Raw genomic sequence first — 21,242 nt, 5'->3', positions numbered from 1 at the left:
TATTGATATATAAGATATATCTAATGTATATTTTATAAAATAATTATTTTATAAATAACAAATACATTTTAAATAAGTGTAAATAAATTATTACACAGATAATTGTTAAATAAGTAATTATATTGCTATTGTGTTAAATATATTTATAACATTTGTATTATATAAAATAAATATAAATATTATTAGACCAGTATAATCTGCTTCATCAGTTTGAGGGATAATAAAGGACTCATCTATTTTTAATAGTAAAATTAATTTAAATGAATTTATAGATTCCCCCCTACCTAAACTTGTAGGACACCCACCATATTGTAGTGCCTCTCCTCTCTCAAATAGTTCGTGAATCTCAGAGCTTGTTTAGTTTAAAGAAATTTGTCTTTCTTTTAAATCTGCCAAAGGGAAAGACAACTCGAGATCTGATCTGTCCACCCACAGGCAAAGTTGTCCGCTATGCTTATTTTGCCTACAGCATATACATCCCTACTGAAAATCTGTTCAACACAATTTGTAGTATCCTAGTTCACTGCTGTAGTGATGCCTTTTCAGATTCTGGGAGGTTGATTACACTACCTCCTAATTCCTGCACTTAAGATCAACTAAGAAATATCCAAATTTGGGGTACCAAGTTTATGGAAGCTTATAGCTCTTAGCTGCCTTCTCCTGCTTAGTCATGGTTTCCATAGATAACTTCTGGTTTCAGCAACATACAATGCAAGACAATGCTCTTCACTACACATTCCTGACTAACTTATGGTCTGAATACACAGGGAGTCTGCTTAGCTCATTGTTAACCCAAATAGTGAATAACATTTGAAAATCAGGAGATTTCTCATAAAAATCCAGATTTCTGTTTATCTTTAAAGACAAGATCAGACATTTGATCCACATTCTTACAAGGCAACTGAGAAGCAGTTATCTTCTCACTGGGGTTTTGCACACTCACTGTCTTCACTGTTTTTTTGTTGTCCGAAGTACTTCTGATTGCCACTGATCTGGTCCCCGATGTTGAGGGTGGGTCTTTAAATCACAGGCCTTTCCTTCATTACAGTGATTCGGAAAGTGTTGTGGAGAGTCTGGAGGCCCTGAGAACCTCTCAGGGGTGTCTGCGAGGCCAGAACTATTTTTTGTAATAATACTAAGTCATTACTTTTTCACTTTCATTCTCTCACAAAAGTACAACAGAATTTTCTAATGTGCACTTGGGAAATCTACACAACTCAATGAACCTATATATTCCAAATGACCAATACACCATGTTACAAAAATCATAAAATATTATGTCAGAATGCATAATAGACCAATTGTTATTAATGCAAGATAGTACAATAAATTCACTGATACTGTTTTAGACCCACATTGCAACTTATTTTTAAGAAATTACCATTTATTGAGTTTTGGTCTATCAAAATATATCCAAAATTATGTTCATAAATTTTTAAATACCCCTCTGTTTTCTAAATACCTATTTGTGAGAGGTCAACTTTTCTTCATTTGCTGCAAATGAAACAGCACATCTTAACAGAGTGAATGCAGAAACAGAGGTGAGAATTCATCTGTTTTTTTTTGTCAGACATTATCGGTATTTGCAAAATGTAAAAGATGCCACACGCATAAATTTTCTTTATTTTGAAATACATAGTTTTTAATAAAAAAGTAATTGGTATTAACATATATAACATTATTATTTAAATTAATTAGTAAATAAATATTTTTTTAAAATGTGTCCATTTTTATAACTAATATGATAAACGTTGGGAAATATAATTCACATGATCAAATGTTCTTTGGGGGGCATTGATAATCTTCAGTGTAAATGGATCCTGAGGCCCAATATTTCAGAGCCTCTTCCTTTTGGTAAAGATTCTTTAGAATTCAGAACTATTGCAAATAGGTGAGAACTCCATGGGACACTTTCTCCCAGGAATCCTTCCTTTTATGTAAATATGACCACTTCTCCTGAAGCCACAGGCACTTTTATAACACATCCTTCCCACCTGGGAGTAGCTGCCTAATGTTGCTTATATTTACATAAGCAAGATGTCACAAGTGAGTGACTCTTCAGAGATATCCTGTCCTAGAGAAAACTTATAAATTAAATAAGCTTCTCTCTGTGAAGTTCCACGTAACTGTCCCCAGCTACTCATGAACTTGCTAAAGGCAAGATATAATAAGTTATCGCGATGATATTAACAAAAATCAAAATGACAGACAGCAAAGAAAATTGCTCTATTTAGACTGGCAATGTTAATGTCTAACTCTGTAGGCCAACAATAATTTCCTGAATACATATTGATCAATTGTTAGCTTTTCATTAAATTAAACCAGGTAATTTCCATTTTTACAAATGTATCTATAATTCAATATATATGAATATCACTCATAATTTGTAAAAACATACACTCATTGGGAAATTAAAGACATTTTGTGTATTTGGTCATATATTTTTTGATTATTGTATATGTATTTAATGTTTTATATGTTTATATATAATAATTTTCAAAAATTACTTTTAATACAACAAACTTTGATTGCTTTTACTCATGATATGTCATTAAAAATAATTGGAAAACAAAAAACTGTATTTTACTGACATATCAATGATGTAATCAGATTTCTTGTGTGAATAAAAATCTAAAATTTATTTTCACAAATCAAAATTTAAGTAAAAAAAACAAAGATTGCTGTTCATAGTTATATTTTGCTGTAAGCATTAGCTAATTTCTGTATCATATGTATGACTTAAAGGTTAGGTTAAGAGTTCAGGTGCTGAAGTTCCCTGTTTGGTACCTATTTCTATTTTATTACATTACATATCTGTTCATTTAGATAATTATATGACACCTGTTCATGCCAGATTGTTTTGACAGATTATATTGGCTGAGATCAGTTTGTTACCTGCCATCTGTCCAATAAAGGTGAATTCAACAATCTGGTAATAGCTAGACAATCATAAAATATTCTTTTTTATGAGTTACAATTCTTCATTATCCTTTAGGAGATGTTGACCAGAGGAAAAAAGTATAATTGAAAAATATTAAGAGATACAATATTTTTAGTCTTTATCAGGTGTATTTATTTATTTGAAATGCTGATTTGAACATTATTTTTATTTAATTAGAAGGAGCATACTATTTTAAAAGAGAATATATATAGTTTTAAATTAGGTATTTAATTTGGTTGGTATCTAGAACAGCTTTAAATAGCATGATTTCCTTTTTCTTTTCAGTGGATTTTTGACATTTTAACAAACTCTAAATATCTCAAATTATAATGAATCTTTTTAAAGCACTATACAATATTGTTTATATCATTATAAAATTACAGGAGCTCTATTAATATAGATTTTTTTGAATCCCTGAAAAGTAAACAACATTCAATGAGTGAAAGACGTCACTCAGTGTCTGACTATATAATAAATAAAATCATTTCTTAGTAGCAGTGATGATTAATTAAGATCATTCTTGAAATAAAATAGGAATTTAAAGAAATCTTGAAAGTCAGCTATAAAAAACATCTTAAAGTTAAAAAAAAAATCAGTAGCTTATATTTCTGAAAGTGGTCCAGTATTCTTTTTTTTTTAATCAGAGGAATAATAATTCTAGTGAAAGAAATAATAGTAAATTTACTTTCTTCTTTTACTTTTATAATTATTTAACCAATATTATCTGAATACTTACCATATGTCAAACATTAGAGATACAGTATTCAGCAGGATAGATCTAATCCCGGTCTTTCTGCCACTGAAAGTCTAGCTTTAATTGTTGTCCTTTAATGTAGTCAAGCTATAAGCGCCCACCCATGCCTCTAACTATTACTATTTGAATAAGCACATTTTTTGTAACTATATGAATTGGCCAGTGATAATTGTGAAACTGGTAACTGAAGGCAAAATTAGAATATCTTGAGTATCTTTTTTTATAATTAAAGTTTATTGGGGTGACAACTGTTAGTCAAGTTACATAGGTTTCACGTGTACAATTCTGTCATACATCATTTATATATCACATTGTGTGTTCACCACCCAGAGACAGGACTCCTTCCATCACCATATATTTGATCCCTTTTACCGTCATCCACCGTGCCTCCCCCTACCCTCTGGTAACCACTAAACTATTGTCTGTGTCTATGAGTTTTTGTTTCTTCATTTGTTTGTCTTGTTCCTTTGTTGTTTTCAGTTTTATATACCACATATCAGTGAAATCAAATGGGCAGAGGTCTTGAGGTATTTAAAAAATATCTAGTGGCTTGTGAAGTGACCTGCACTTTGGATATATATTTATTGTCAAGGAAAGGACCAGGGTTTTGCTATCCTTGTAAATTCTGCCTAGTTATCTGGCATGATAGGAATTTTTCACAGACTGCTCTGAGAAAGTAGTCTAGCACTATTTCAGAGTACTCTATTGGACTGTAAGGAGTTAAAGAAAAGAAAAAAAAAAAGAAAAGAAAGAAAGAGGGCAAGTCCTTAAAGACCTTTTGATATAATAGGAAGACAGCACCAACATAAATATATGGATGCAAACACAAGTGACTCCAAGAAATAAATACACACAATCAACTGCTAGACCAAAAGTTTTCTCAAGGGCCCCTTTGTGCTATATGATCTCATGATTTGTTGAAACATAGCTTTCTAGAGGAATATACAAAACTCTTAGAGTTCTAAGGAGCATGAAGTTTGAATACCTGGGAGTCCTCAGAGTTTCTGTGGAAAGGCTTCATCAAAGAATTGAGCCTTAGGTCATCCATATCACACACACAGCATCACACTCATCAGAAGCACAGCGAAATTGCTGTCATGTGGACATGCTGCCAAAGTATTTAGTAGAAGAATGAAAAATACAATCAAATGGGCCATTGTCTACCTGGCATGGAAGAATTGCTCAACTAATTTTTTTGATTGATGTGACCAGTTGTTTTGGCATCATGTCAAGACCGAATCACACACAAGTGCCCTCCATGAGTCATCACAGATTCCAAAGATGCTCAGATTCCAATCTGGCTACATTTTGAAATCTAGGATTAGACACATTTTCCAATAAATCTGTTAACTTATTTCTTATCTTTCATAAAACATTTTCTTCTCTTATTTAAGAGAAGATTTCTCTTTAAAACTTAAGCCACAACCTCATAGTATGTTGTACAACTTTATGACATATGGAAGAAAAAAATGCATAAAGTTGTATCCTGTATGCAATATACAAAGTAGTATTATTTTTTCTAATAAACAATCTGGCATAAAATAAGTTGGATGATGGCAAATTCTCCTTGAAATATAGCACTTAGAGACAGTGAGATGGATTGAATATGAGAATAGCTGTGCTTTATAGAACAAGGGCGAATAAAGAAAAGCACGTGACAGAGGTGACTCCACTTCATTTTCAATGGCACAGACTTGAAGTAGATTCAGGAACAAAAGGATTCTAAATTTTCCAGAATAAAAGTACAAATGGAGAAAAATAACTGGATACAACAATAAGAATCATGCTTGTTCCTGAGTCAGGCAAGTTAGAATAAAGGGATTCAAGTGAGAACAGAAGACAATTTGTAGGGGAAGGTAGCATTGTTTCAAACAATTTCATAAAAAATTCATTAAGCTATATGTCAGTGATAAACACATTGATAAACATTGCACATATAATGATAAAATTTGTAACATACTAAAATATCTATAGAAATGAGATCAGGAAATCTAACTTAATGACCATTGACCCAAGAACCTGACTCATCGCAATTCTCTTGTTTATTTGGGGACACCGAGAGTCAGGGAAACCAAGGAACTTCTCCCAATTCACACAATACTGAAAGAACAAGGAAAGGCCCTGGCATCCTGGGCAAGTGCTCTTTCCATTGCCTGCAAACAAGCTGAAAATTAAAGTTGACATTTAACTGCTGTTCTTGACATATCAGCATAATACATAATTTTAGCTAACTGTTTCTTATCTAAGAAACCACTTCTTTCGTCAATTTTTGCTATTAATTTTTAAACAGTGATGGAACTTCTAAATTTCTTGCACCTGATTAACTTGAAAGTTTGTATTAGGCAGAATTTGAAAATAAGGGTAAAATAAATATATTTTAAAATGAAGCATAGAGTCTGTGTATTTAGACTATAAGCCAGGTTCCTAGCACACCAAGTGTGTTCTGAGTTGTGAATTTGTTAGTTCTCCTTCATTTCGGTTAATTTGAAAAGATTTTCACTTGTCCACCATTTTTTTTTCTTCTTCATATTACTGTTTCTCCACTGCTTTACCCTCCTTCTTCATCCATATGTTCACAAAGCAGGCTGGCTAATTTCCAATGACAATGTAATGACAAGTACACAGAGGATGTATTGCCAGTAAGGTTCTCCATTCACTTCTAAAAATGTCAAGGGCATAGTGTATTTCTTCAGTTCAAAAGCAAACACCTGGTAAAGATTGTTGGAATGTAACTAGGATTTTAAAATAACATATAAACATTTTGTGACTCTAAAAACTAATAACAAATATGGTGATTTTTGTTTAGTGGGAAATTTATAATTGACACAAGTTCATGTGCATGATAAGTATGTAAGTGATATTTAAGTTTCCATGTTGGAATACAAATATCTAATAGATGAGGGTAAAAGGAATCAAATATATGGTGATGGAAGGAGAACTGACTCTGGGTGGAGAATACACAATGTGATATATAGATGACATATTGCAGAATTGTACATCTGAAACCTATGCAACTTTACTAACAATTGTCACCCCAATAAAATTTACTTTAAAAAATTGTTGCTTAATTTGTTTATATTTAAAGTTCTAGAAATCTAATTTTATGGTAGTTCATGGTCCCATCACAACCATTACTTTTATTCCATTTATTCTTGAAGATGTCAAAATATTCATTCATTCAGAAACATTTAGGATCCTTCATGTGCTCAAGATATTGTGGGAGCTATGAGAATATGCAATTGAATATATATATATATATATATATATATATATATATATATATATGTATATATGTATATATGTATATATGTATATATATGTATATGTATGTGTGTGTGTGTGTGTGTGTGTGTGTGTATGTATGTATACATATATATATATATGACCAGAGTAAGACAGGCAGGGTAAATGTTGTATGTGTGGAGTACAGATAGTTATTTTTCAATAGAATAAAGACTTGGCCCCTTGACTCGTGTCCTCATTCACTCTTCCTGCCATAATCTGAATGTTTATGCCCCCTCAGAATTCACATATTGAAACATATTTCCTAATGTGGTGGTACTTGGAAGTGAGGCCTTTGGAAAATGAGTAGATCATGAGGGTGGAACTCCCAAAATGAGACTAATGTCCTTTCAAAAAAGACCCCAGAGAGCTCTTATCTGCCATGTGAGGACACAGAGAAGGATGACCATCTATGAATCAGGAAGTGAGGTTCTCACCAGACGTAAGATCTGGTATCAGCTTGACCTTAGAGTTCCCAGCCTCCAGAATTATGGGAAATAAATGTCTGTTGCTGAGGCCACCCAGGTATTTTGATATAGCATCCTGAATGGACTAAGGTAACTCTCTAGGTGAGGAAGTCTGATTTATCTAAATAGTGAACTGTAAATTGGAAAGAAGCTACAAACATTTAGAGCAGGGGTGTCAAAACTGCGGCCAGCGGGCCAACTGCGGCCTGCAATCCATTGTTAATTGGCCCGCAGCAAATTCCAAAAATATATTTAGTTTACTTAAATAAACCAGGGAAGGCAATATATACTTCACCTCGAGTGAGTGGCCTGGCTGTTTGTGTATTTTACCGCATAGGGCCCTTGGTAAAAAAAGTTGAAAAAAGTTTTGACACCCCTGATTTAGAGCCAACTGTCTATTTACTTTAAGTTTCAGGAGTTTCACAGGGAAACGCAGCTATTGGGAGGGTGTGGGGCGGGGGGGGAAGGGAAGGTATACTTGTGAACATGACAGGGTATATTTACTACAATTTTGAAATAATAATCTCACCAGGATAGTTCTCTAAAATCAGCTTTAATTAGTAAATAGATGACAATTTCATCTCTAGTTGACATTGCCTCAAAATTATAAAAACAAGAAAAACAAGAAAGTTATTAATGTGGTTAAAAGGGCATAAAACAGGATTATGGTGATAGGTAAAGACAACCTACTTCAAACGGACATGTGAATAGAACATGTGGAGGAAGTACCATCTGAATTGAACTTGGAACAGTAATTAGAATTTAGACATACTGAAAATTGGTGAATGGTAAGGGTAAAAACACAGAAGTGATGGAATTCAGAAAGTATGTAGGAAATATAAGCAAAACAATTTGACAGGTGCTCTTTTTGTAAAATTGTCTTTAGCAGTATTAGTCTCTCAGGAAATGGCAAGTCTTTTTTTTTTTCCCCCCCAGTTGGTCAGGTCAAAAAAAGAGTCATCCTTGATTTTCTTTCACGTATAACCCACATCCAACCTGTCAGGAAATATGTCCATCCTAACTTCAAAATATACATAGAATCCAACTTTTCTCAGTCTCTGCACCTGCTTACAACCCCCAAATTCTTCCCTTCTCACTTGAAGAAAAAGCTAAAGAGGCTTTTAATAACCAATAAATCCCTGTATAATCTGGATTCTGTTATTGCATCATCTTTGTTGAATGTCCATTTTCCTTGGAATTCTAGCGACACCGTTAACCAGGCTGTGGCCTCAAGATCTTTCCATTGCAGCCCTCACTGCTTAGGGCATTCTTCCTCCTGGTTTTTCTGTGGCTTGCTCTCTTATCTGGTATAGGACTCTGCCCAAACCTCACTTTATCAGTGAGGGCAACCTTGACAACCATATTTAAATAAGCAGTTCTGTCCCCGATTCTAACTCTATACCCCCTTGCAGTTCTGACCCATCCTACGTTACTTGATAGCACATATCACCAGCTATTTCAAAGAGGCCAGACTAGGCTCTGTTGTGGCAATTAGAGACCTTGAAGTCTCTGTCACCTAAAACAACATGTTGCAAATCTTCGGGGGTCACTTTTGGCTCCACTGTATGTAATCTCCCTGGGTCCCAAGATAATGAGTAACATCTATATGAAATACTTCTGGTTTCTTTGGCAGAAGGAAATGAAAAAATAAATAAATAAAAATAAAAAAAACAAACAAAAAAACAGGTGAACCATAGTTGACTCTTAAAGCTTTTTCCTGGAGGGGACACATCTCTCTTTCACATACATTTTATACTGTTCAAAGCAAGAAATACAGTTCTACCTGTTATCAATGAGGTGATGAAATATAATTCTCACACACTACAGGAAGGGACATGACATTGGAGTGTTTTGCAACCAGTTAATAAGCAATCGTATGCCATTGTGTAGGTTATTTTCTTGATTGCGATCTGTCTCACTTCATATCTTAGATGAGTGTGGGGACAGAGCCCCAAAAAGCAGTTTCCAGGCTCTCGGCCTCACATAGAAAGGTGCTGGCTCAGGTAGTAAATGGCCGTCGACTGTGATCAAATGGCCATCAGCTGTGGCTAGTTGGTAGTTGGCCGTCAGCTGTAACCAGTGAGCCATTAGCCATGAATATAACTGCCGTGGCTAGGCTAGCAGAAAAAGGGGGAGCTAGCAAGAAGATGGTGGCTGAGTCTGCAAGCGGCACAGTGAGGGTTGAGAATTGTGTTGCTCCTGGTTCCTGTGTCTCCAACCCAGCCGTCAGTGAGAATATAGTGGTATGACTCCCCTACTTATGGCTCCGTGGGTGTTCCTTTTTGGCCTCACCATGTCCTGCATTCTTATGTGGGGAGTGGGAGCTGAGACCCTGCAGGCCACCCTGCGTGACAATGAGGTTTTCTGGAAACATACTCTGAGATGGAGACTGTGTGCAGAAAAGGAGTGCTCTTTGGAAATACTCCTGTGTGGAAGTAAGGAAAGCAGGATTGGACACAGGGAAATACTGACTTAATATGTTTGCAACTGAAGCCTCAATCCAACCACGGGTGCTCCGGATCTTGGCTTGCCCTTCAGGGTTGTCTCAAATTGAGGCTAGGAGACTAGAACTTTGTATTTACACATCCAATGTTCATTGGCTGTAAGCGTCTTTGTACAATGGGGTGAGACCTTGCCCGAGGGAGTTATGTGCAGGAGAACACAATTCCCATCTTGGCAGTGGTAGGAATAGTGAGTTTAAGTTGGGGGCGGGGGGTGAGTGTTTCTGCTGGGATCGGGGTATCTTGGCAGAACACTGTAGTACCAGCTGTCTCCACCAGAATGAGATGTCTACAAAGATGGGTACTTTTGCCTGTTGTTTAATGCTGTAGCTACCCATGCCTTAAACAACGCCTGGCATGAGATGTGTTCAATGTTTGTTAAATGAATAGTTTGTATAAAATTTTAGATTAGAGTAGTAGAAAGGGATAAAGCATAGACAATCTTCATTGCCTAAATGAGAATTTTAAACTTTCAGGGAAGTTAAATGCATGGCAGTAAGCTTCGGACCACTGATCAAATAACAGTGTCAAATATGGGGTCAAATAGATCAAATATGGGGAAAGAGATGCTAGGAATGGTTAACAGAAGTATAGTGCCACATTTCAGAGAGAGGTAATGTAATACAGACATGGGCTAATATCATGGGATTAAAGGTGGGTAGCGGTGGGATGAGGGCTACAGAATTTCTAGCAAGAATAAAACTTAGCAACATGGCAAGAGAACAGGAGCGGAGGACAAAAGATGATTTGGAGGTATTGTGGTGTTAGGGTTGAACTAAACAAAATAAACAAAAAATGAGATGAGAAGTGATTTGAGAGCATTAATCTTGGGAAAGTATTGTAAGTCTTGGAGACAGAATGTAAGAAATGTTGCAAAACTTGTAGTGGTTCATAGTGGGCCCAGAAATATGTCCTGTGACTTATGGATCAGGTAATTTCATAATTTTCTCATTAAAAGTATAAAATCTGAGTCATTTTCAGATGTGATTTGTTTGCAGAAAACTAATTATCTTAATTACACTAGGCTTTGGTGTCAGATACACAAGGTAAAATTTGATTGTTAGTAATAGAAATACGTGACACATCCCAATTATTTAGAAATTATTGAGAGTGTGAACAGTAAGTCCCACTTGTTAGACATCAATTGAGACAATTTGTACTGATGGAGTTGGGAGAGGTCTGCTCAGGGCTTACATATATGTGAAACAATTCTGAATATTATTTAAGAAGTCAAAGAAGGCTTATATGATAAGTGCAATGTCTGGCTGTGATACAGTGCCATTTCTATCAAATTGGATGACTGAGAACAGCCTTACTGTACAGATAGTTGTTCTCTACAGTCAATGAATAATATATATAAAATAAACAAGCTATAACAAATGAAAAAATTATTATTGTACAGAATAGTAAGCATGATTTCTCTTCTGATCTGGAGATGCTAATGTGAAATGTACAAATGTGTACACAATATATTACAGTGTTTGATACATACTGGTAGAGATTATTTTGTTAGTTTTAACCCATAATAATTTGGAAAAGGATGCTCTAATTCAACATTCATGTTATTTTATATAACCTACATGGCTTACCAAATTCCCATGACTAGAATATAATAAAAATGCTTAACATTATAATTAACAGTTTAATTAATTCTATAATTTAAAATAAAAATTACGTGTTCCTGACTGTGAGTTTTAACTAAAATCGTCTCCTCCTCAATCCTCAGGTATTATATCTCATGAGACGAATCATAAAATACAAAAATTTTATGACTTGATATCATTTAGATAACATGTACTTAGCACAGGACCTGATGTAATAGATGCTCAAAAGATGACTGAGTAAATTTAAAAACTAAATGAATGCATGCAGACAGGGATATCAGCAAATTTGCAGGTGGACAGGATTTCAGTCATCATTTATGTGCTTTTTTTTTTTAATTTAAAATATTAGTTTCTAAATACATGTTGCAGTATAAAAGAGCATTTGTTTATTGCTACTTACATGGATACCATATTTTTTTCCTGCATTGATTTTTTAGGACTAAACAAATGATTTTAAGTTCTTTCTAGCCTATGGCTAGACCAGAATAAGATGCATTTCAAAAGCATTCACGCATCTTTAAAGTGATAGCTGAAGAAACTCTCAAGGCATTAAAAAAAAAAAAAAAAAAAAAAGATAAAGGCTTCTTTTAGAAGTATTTTGCTCACGTTTCTTTAAATAAATGGGAGGGGCTAAGAAACTTGGGATTTATTGAATCAAGCAAAGCCCCAGTCCCACAGTAACCTATGCAGGGGTGATGTTGATCAATAGAGTCAAAGACATAAGAGTCTAACTAAAACAAACAGTGACTTTCTTAACCTCAATAGGTTCTTCACGAGCTTCCTGTAGGTAAGAACACAAGTACTATTTTTCTTTAGAGATATTTTGTTTATTCCTATTCAACATGCCTCAGGAGTTCTACAGCATGAGTAAAGTCCGCAGTGCATTCAGTTGTGTTGGTTGTTTTTCCTAAGAATTGTTGAAGGTTTGGCAGGTTCAGAAAACCTGTCGGTTAGAAATCTAAATAATTAACTATACATCTTCCCTTAAAAAATATCAGACTTATTTTTATGCACATTTATTTATACTAAGAATTTAACAATTACTTTTAAAATGTAATATTTTATAAGTGAAATTCAACCATAGGAGTATTCACGATCTCCTAACTTTTGTCTGAATGAGAAATTATTTGGCCTCAACAAACAAATATAATTTTCCATGATTTTCACATTGTGTAACATTTATAAATCTGACAGTAAGATTCTAGAATCACTTTGAATTTAATCTCCTTTGGAATTATGGGCCTATTATCTGCTTGTCTTGCTTTCTTTGGACATTGGTGTGCATATATATAATTTTTTTCTTTCGTCTTTCCTCATGTCCTCATTTTCCTTGTGTTCTGTTACATATTTTCCAATTTTTCACTTTTGTGTTTCTCTGTGAAAAATATGGAATTCTTTGGTAGAAAGGAGACACATGGATCAAAAAAAAAAAAAAAGATACATTCGGGCGTCATCAGCCTGAGTATAATTTAGATCCTTGTCACGATGTCTATATTTCAGAGTGAAAACACATATGAAAATGAGAAAACACAGAACATTTTTATTTCATATAATTAAAAACAAACAAACAAACAAAAGCCAGACAGACTTTCCAGAATTCAGAGGTTTGTTGTGATTTCGGTGCTAATCTCTCTGAGTCTCTTCACCTCTCAGCCAGTTTAAATGCTTGATCAAACAAGGAAACCCAAATTAAATAAGTCCCAAACACTTCCTTTTGATGCATGGTTAATGTTTCCTTCTCCCACTTCAATTATGCCATCTTCATTATGCTTCCTTCCTCACTCTCGCAGTTGTTAAAATGAAAAGCCTGTTTCTGAGTCCACAGCTCCATTCTGCAGGCCTATACCTGTGCTGGCAGCATGCTCCTCTTCTCACCTCATATTGCCTTTTGCTTGGGGAGGAGATCCCTGCCGTGCATCTCAAACTGAAAACTGAAAGAAAATTAAGTTGCTGTTTGGAGTTTGGGAGAATTATGAAAAATGAGTATTTTTTGTCTACCAGGCATGTTATTATAAGTTATTACTCACCTTCTACCTCCTTCCCTATAGTGGTAGCTGTCAGTATGAAAATCTCATCTAAACTTTTCATCAGTTGTACCTAAGAACTCAAACACAGACTTGGCATTTTCTTCAGACTGTAGCTATGTGTTGAACTTAATGGACCACAAAATGGTTGATCTGGTTATTCTGCCATTTTAATAGCTGACTTGAGGCATTGAGCTGTAAAGCCTAGTAACAGTAATAATTAGTTTCTCATTCAGATAAACAAAAAGCCAAGTCAATTTTTTTTGGTAGTGACATGTGGGCAAAAACTAAATATGAATTAAATTTGAATGAGATGCCTTCTAATGTGAGTTCATTGTAGAAAAGAGTACATTATTTGATGGTTTCACATTTCATTTTGGTCTTTTAATTTTTCAGTTTCTCATATCCTTACAGTTTTGCATGAGAATATATAAATGAACATATGTGTGGGTTCAGCTAAAGCTTTGGGACTTAAGCGTTAAGGACCTAAGTCACCTGGGAAGCTGAGATGCCCTTAATTGAGTTGGGAGCGATAAACTCTGCAAGTAGGAACATGGGTGGATGATTTGACTGCTGATCTTTGGAAAGATTATCTTGATGGTGCTGACTACAAGGGATATTGGAGGTTCAGAGAACAATTAAATGGCTGATATCTTTGTTTAAAGTAATATTTAGGTGGTAATATTTACCTTGTAAAGTAAGTAGAAGACGGCTATCTATGTATTTTTTTGAGAATTTCTGACCAAGGAAAATACCTCCATAGCATTTCCAAAATTCTCGTGCTTGGGGACAAGGAAATGATACCTTCTGTCAAGATGAAAATATTATTGGAGAAGGCAACATGCAAAGTCATTCTTCATTACATTAAGCATGTAATCTGATCTACTGCTTGGAAGCTCTGTCTCAGGCATGAGTTCAGTACAATTTAATTTCAATATCTTTGATGAAGAATGGGAGTCCAAAAAGTTAGGCCGCTGTTGCTGAATTTTCTGACCATAGTTGCAAAATACTACAATACTACATAGTTGCAAAATACCAACGGTCCTTTTAGGAAATGGAAATGCAAGGCAGAGAAAATGGTGGTGAACACACGATATGATATATAGATGATGTATTACAGAATTATACACTTGAAACCTATGTACTTTTACTAACAACCATTATTACCCCAATAAATTTAATTTAAAAAAATGGACAGATGCAAAAAAGAAATTAATTCTATCTACTAAACCACAGTTTTCCAAATTGTTTGGATAAGTCTCATAACAACATATATCCAAACAATTAAATTTTTTAAATCAATGTTCAATTTAGGATAGGATATAACCAATTTTGCACTTATATATTTTTATTTTGCAACACCATGGTTTAAGGAGTGCTTTAAATATAATTTAAGAATCAATTTCAATTATATTTATAATATATAAAATCATTTTAAATCATTCAACAAATATGTGCCATACACAATTAAATTACTTTTAAATTAATCACGTAACAAGATACATGGTTGCTGAAAACTATATTAAAATGATATTTTGTGTTGTTTGTTTTTAGGATTGAGTAGTAAAATATAGACTGAAAGTTAACTCTGTGTTATAGCATCATTTAAAAAGCAAAACTTTCATCATCTGATATTTAGAATTTTTACACATTTCTTCTTTAAGGCTACTACATAAATATTTAATATATTGACAAAAATAAAGATAATCTGTTTGAGATTGCTTTTAAAAAGCGTATCTCAACAGAGTGGAATTACAGTCTTTATTTCTAATAAATAAAACACCCAATTGGATACAATATTTTCTTTTTAAATATTTATTTACTTAATTTCAGGTGTACAAAACAACATAATGATTAGGCATTTATATAATTTATGAAGTAATCCCCTGATAAGCCTAGTGCCCATCTGACACCCTACATCATTTTTAAAACATTATCGATTATGTTCTCCATATTGTATTTCCCATGCCTGTGACTATCTTGGTTACCAATTTGTACTTCCTAATCCCTGTACCTTTCTCATCCATCCCTCCTACCCCCCTCCCATCTGGCAGCCATCAGTTTGTTTTCTGTGAGTCTATTTCTGTTTTGTTTGTTCATTTATTCTGTTTTTTAAATTCCACATATAAGTGAAATCATATGGTATTTGTGTTTCTCAGTCTTATTTTACTTAGCATAATATCCTCTAGGTCCATCCGTGTTGCTGTAAATATTACGATTTCATGTTGTTGTTTTCTTTTTTATAGCAGAGTAATACTCCACTGTATAAATATACCACAATGTCTTTATCCAATCCTCTATTGATGGGCGTTATGGTTGTTTGCATACCTTGGCTATTATGAATCATGCTGCACGAAGCATAGGGGAATATATGTTTTTTTGAATTAGTGTTTTGGGTTTGTTTTGATAAACACCTAGGAATGGAATTGCTTGGTCATAGGGTAGTTCTATTTTGAATTTTTTGAGGAACCTTCACACTGCATTCCATAGTGGCTGTACCAATTTGCAATCCCATCTACAGTGCATAAAGTTTCCCTTTTCCCCACATACTCCCTAACACTTGTTGATTTATTGTTGATGGCCATTCTGACAGGTGTGAGGTGTTATCTCACTGTGGTTTTTATTTGCATTTTTCTGATGATTAGTGACATTCATCATCTTTTCATGTGTTTATTGCCCATTTGTATGTCCTCTTTGGAGAAATGTCTGTTGAGGTCCTCTGACCATTTTTTAATTGGATTGTTTGTTTTTCTGGTGTTGAGTTGTATACTTTTTAAAAATACATTTTAGATATTAACCCCTTATGAGATGTATCATTGGCAAATATCTTCTCCCATTCAGTAGGCTGTCTTTCGTTTAATTGATGTTTTCCTTTGCTCTGCAAAAAGTTTTCAGTATGATGTAGTCCCATTTATTTATTTTTTCTTTTGTTTCCCTTGTGCACGAAGATACATTAGTAAAAACATTACTAAAGGTAATGTCTGAGAGTTTACTTCCTATATTTTCTTCTAGAAGTTTTATGGTTTCGGGTCTTACATTTAAGTCTTTAATCCATTTTGAGTTTATTCTTGTATGTGGTGTAAGGAGGTGGTCCAGTTTCATTTTTTTTTGCATGCATCTGTCCAGTTTACCGAGCACCATTTATTGAAGGACTGTCTTTACCCCAATATAAATTCTTGCTTCTTTTGTCATAGATTAAATGACCATAAAGGCATGTATTCTCTTCCATTGATCTGTGTGTCTATTTTTATGCCAATATCCAACTGTTTTTTATTACTATGGCCTTGTAGTATAATTTGATATCAGGTTGCATGATACCTCCAGCTTTGTTCTTTTTTTTTCAAGATTGCCCTGGCTATTCAGGGTTTTTTATGGTTCCATATACATTTTAGGATTATTTGTTCTAGTTCTGCGAAAAATGCCACTGGTATTTTGATAGGGATTGCATTGAATTTATAGATCACTTTGGTTTCTATGGACATTTTAACTCTACTAATTCTTCCTATCCATGAACATGGTATATGTTTCTATTTATTTGCATTTAAAATATTTTTAAATAGAGATAAAATGTGTATTCAAATAATTTTACAGGTCATAAGTATACACTTCAGTGAGTTAATGTAATTAGTTAATGTACCTACTGTTTCCCCGAAAATAAAACCTAGCCGGACAATCAGCTCTAATGTATCTTTTGGAGCAAATATTAGTATAATACCCGGTATTATATTACATCATATCATCATATCATATCATATCATATCATCATATCATATCATATCATATCATCATATTATAGACCTGGTCTTATAATAAAATAAGACCGGGTCTTACATAATTTTTTTGTTCCAAAAGACGCATTAGAGCTGATGGCACAACAAGGTCTTATTTTCGGGGAAACACGGTAAGTATACAATTCAATGGGTTAGGAGTCAATATGTATACTCATCTAGCTACCACCCCAACCAAGATAGGGAACACTTCCAGTACCCAGGGTATTTTCTCTAGCCCTTTGAGTCAATTCTAAGTGATATTGATTCTGATTTCCAGTACCATTATTTAGCTGTGCTTGTTCTTGAACTTCATATAAAGGGACTCATATGGTATGAAATCTTGTCTTTGACTCATTTAACTTGACATAATATCTTGGGAATCCAACCATGTTATTGTTCATATCAGGCATTCATTATTTTGTTGTTGTTGCTGAATAGTACTCAGTTGTATGGATTCACCCCAATTTACCTATTAGCTAGATGGATGTTTTTGTTGTTTCTAATTTGGAGCTATTATGAATAAAGCTGCTATAAACCATTTTTATACAAATCTATACGAGGACATATGCTTTCATTTCTCTTAGCAAATACGTAGGAATTAAACTCCTGGCTCATAGGACAGATGCATATATAACTATAAGAAACCATGTATACTTTTAGGTTGTGCCATTTCACACTCTTACCAATAATACAAAAAAGGTATATTGGTTCCGCATCCTTTCTAACCTTTGGTGTTGTTAGTCTTTCATCTTTTAGCCATTCTAGGTGTGAAATCATATCTCATTCTAGTTTCATTAGCATTGTTTTGCTGAAGCTAAAGATAGCTTCACATGTGTTAGAGAGATTTTGATCAGAATAATATAAGTAGCAGATATGGAATAAAACATTTCATGCATGCTTTAAAACTTATTAAAAGGTTTATTTTCCTCATTTCAACTCAACATTTTCTTTATTAGGAGTCTCATTGTTCTGAATTAATTAATAAATTCTCAAGAATAAAAACAATTGTAACCACATATTTAGGCGGAAACATTATGCTACTACTGGTATTATAACAAGCCATATGAAATTAGGCATAACTTTCAGCCTGTTGAAACACTTCATTCAATAACACATTGACATTGATATTAGTCAAAAGATCTAAAGATCTAATGGGTATGAAAAGGTAATTGTCAGTATATGTTCTGGTTTCAAAATTCTATGTTTTTAAGTAAGATTCTTATTTTAATATTAATGATTATACCATCTTTGATGCTATAATGAGGAGATGTATGAAACGAGAAAATAAGATCCAGTAAACAGATAGTTACTGTTATAGTTAGTATTGATATTTTTAAAGTAATACTGTCTTCAAGTAGTCATTTTTGTGTCAGACCAGGAATTATAATATGTCCTAGTATTAATCCTTTCACGAACAGTTTATTTGTTTATTTGTTTGTTTATTTTTTAATCTTAGGCTTGTTTAGTAACTTCGTAAACTGAGGCTAAGACAAATCTATTGACATTATTTGAAAAGTAAAATATTCAATTAGAAGTTAGTGTTAATGTGTCCACACAGTACTAAATAACTGATTTAACTTCCTCTTCTGTTGAAATGAGTGGTTGGAAGAATTGTTCACTTGTTTATTTGAGTATAGTCACAGCCTCCAGGACTTTACCTATTCAATTATGTCTGAATTGACATCTGACTCTGGAGATTTCAAAGATTATAAGTTATTTCCCCACTGGTACCAGAGGAATTAAGTCCTATTTAGGAAGACTTTGACTTTGCATGGAGGAGTTAAGAGATTTCAGTGAAAATTATAAAACTTTGTAAAAATAATAAAGCAGTAACCACAGGACATAAATATCTATCTGAATTCTTTAAAGGGTTATGAGTAATTTCCCTTGCATAAACAAGTTATTCTGAAAGGGTTCTAAAGTAATTTAGAAGGAAAACCAGGAGAGCAAATGAAAACCCACATGGCAAGCCGGATCACTTTTTAAAAAAGTTTGTCAATCTAATGAGCACTTAATTAAAGTCAACATAGTCTCTAAGTCTCCAAGTAATTTTCAAAACAAGCTTTTGGGAAAGGGAACATTTTTCTACATGCTTGTCCTCTTTTTTTTTTTCTGTTCTCCATTTGTCTGATAACTGTGGAAAGCCTTTATAATATTATCTTTGGGGTTTTATTCTTATTAACACTTTCTTCTCACCATGTTTCTCAGTATCCAACCAGTCAAATATCAACTTTGTTTTCGTATTAAAATACCAATATTGTGGTCTTATAAAAAATAAAGTTTTATCAGACTCTTAATTTGGAGTCTTTTGATAGCCTAATCAGATAGATTTTATTTACATATATAATTTACATTATATATGGTAGATTATGTATTATATATAATCTATATTGTATATACAACATGTATAATACCAGGGTGCCAAAAAATGTATACAAGTGGACACTTTGGTCAACGTTAGTCAAGCAGTAGTTTGCCGTAACCAGAAGTATCTGGATGCTGATGGTAACCATTGAGCACCTCTTGTAATTGCAGAAGTCAAACGTGACTTACATTCATCTTTTTAATCAGTATATATTAAATATTACAATTTTAATACGGTTTTCCTCTCTTAAAATGTGTATATATTTTCTTGGCACCCTCTGTATTTATTTGGTTATCTCAGAGTTTTGATTTGCTCACTTCTTGTCAGAAATTACCAAGAAGAGGAAAAGGGAGAAGTTGCACCCAGGAGGCAGCCAGGAGTTAGAGGAAAAGATGGAAATATTAATCATTTATTACCTTGTTTAGAAAAAATAAATTACTAGTAAAATACAGGACCATTTTAGAAAATTTGGGAAATATAAAACTGCCTAATCTTTAATAATCTTATAATACATAAACAACTACTGTTGTTTCTTTGGAAAATCTGGTCAGTTCTTTTTCTGTATATAAGTCAGGACTATCAATGTGTGCCAAGAAATTTATTCTATGCCCCTGCCCTTCATCTTGTCTTCTTCCCAAATCTGTTGACATTGACTGTTTTTAAAGGGGAGTTGAGAAGTCTCCTAGGAAAATAATGAAAACATTATCAATTTATAAGTCTCAGTTGTATACCTGCATCTCTGATGTAATTGTGGAAATCAAGATGAATGTATGAAAGAATTATGGGTTAACTAGGATGAGAAAAAGCTATTCTGAAATTGGGGGAGGTAAGCAGCAGTACCTGAGGGATTGAGAATAACGTCTCCAGGTAAGATGCAATTGTTACTAGAACAATATCCCAAGCAAAATCAGTCATGCTTGGGATATTTGCATTCTCAAAAGAGAGAAAGACCATCTAAATGTAAAGTAAAAGGCATATTTTGTGGTGTAAATCAATATTTTTCTAATATGTATTGCTATTTTTATATTTTCTCGACTGATAAGAGGTAGGATCAGGATTTACAACTAAAAAGTCTGATTTCCAATGTCCTTGCTTTTAATTATTTTATGATTTGGTCCCCCTGAAAAGCAATAGGCAAACTATTAAATATATGTTCATGTGTCCTCCCTCATTAAAATTTCAATTTTATTTTATATTTAATTAGGAGGAAGTTGTAAAAGTTCTTAATTTTAGAATATTTAAAAATGTTTTGTTTTTGTTCAATTTTGTTGTTGTTAGGAAATAGGGCTACAAGACCACTTATGGGACAATTACATTCAGTGCATATGATAAAATCTAAATGCTTATAAAGGGAGGTTCTCCAGGATCTTTAAAAAACAAATAGAAACAAACCATTTCTTATTGCCATTATACGTGCATAAAAATCCATGCTAGAAAATGTTCTTAAAAGAGTTCTAATGCAATAGTTTTTACATTGTGTTTACTCTTACACAAGCTTCTAAAAAGTTAAGTTTCAGTCTAGCACATGTGTATT

The sequence above is a fragment of the Rhinolophus ferrumequinum genome, chromosome 8, assembly GCF_004115265.2.
Source record: "Rhinolophus ferrumequinum isolate MPI-CBG mRhiFer1 chromosome 8, mRhiFer1_v1.p, whole genome shotgun sequence".
Taxonomy (NCBI): Eukaryota; Metazoa; Chordata; class Mammalia; order Chiroptera; family Rhinolophidae; genus Rhinolophus; species Rhinolophus ferrumequinum.
The sequence above is the reverse complement of the archived record's forward strand: the minus strand, read 5'-3'. Positions refer to the sequence as shown.